Source organism: Lupinus angustifolius, chromosome LG17 (assembly GCF_001865875.1).
Source record: "Lupinus angustifolius cultivar Tanjil chromosome LG17, LupAngTanjil_v1.0, whole genome shotgun sequence".
Lineage (NCBI taxonomy): Eukaryota > Viridiplantae > Streptophyta > Magnoliopsida > Fabales > Fabaceae > Lupinus > Lupinus angustifolius.
Window position 1 is genome coordinate 19,618,204 of NC_032025.1, and position 924 is coordinate 19,619,127.

Below are 924 nucleotides of genomic sequence, written 5' to 3' on the forward strand. Positions count from 1 at the left end.
CAATAGTGGTGTGGGAGTCACCCAACAACACCTTCTTATCATCAGCATCCGTGTATGTTTTGAACATAGCACGGTCATAGCAGACATGGCGGGATGCACCAGTATCTACCCACCATCCATCAGTTCCTCCAACCATAGTTACCTCAGATAATACAGCCACAAATGGTTCATCAACCATGTTGGCCTAGGGAGGATGATCCATAGGATTATTTCTGTACTTGCGTGACATATGACCTGGCTTCCCACATTTGAAGCAGATGAACAAGTTGCCAGAGTCATTCTTAGCGGGTGGCTTAGCATATTGGACCTTTTGGGGGTTCCAATTCTTGTTTCGACTAATGTTCTTAGCCTTATTCCCACTGCGGTTCTGATTCTTGAAGTTAGTGCTAGAAGGCTCCATACCCACACATGGGAATTTCTTCTTAGTGCTATTGTTTGAGACAATCAACACCTCATCTTTCTGATCTTGCTTATGAGCCTCTTCTTCAATACGAAGACGAGTGATAAGAGATTCCAAAAAGATTTCTTTGGTCTTATGCCTTAGAAGGTTTTTGAAGTCTTTCCAGCTAGGAGGCAGCTTGTCAATTATGACAGCAACTTGAAATTGCTCATTTAAGGGCATACCATTAGAAATGATCTCATGAGCAATTTTCTGAATCTCATGGGACTGAGACTCTACTGGTTTATCATCAGTCATTTGATACTTGGGGTAGCGGCTAACAGCATATTTCTTAGTCCCAACTTCCTCAGTATCATATTTTTTCTCAAGTGCATACGAAATTAATTTGGCAGACTTGTATGGGCTGTAGTAATCATACAGATCATCAGACAACCCATTCAGAATGAAATTCTTACATAAGTAATCACTTTCATTCCAGAGAGCTATTTCAATAGCCAGATTATCCCTTTCCTCTTTTTCAGCCT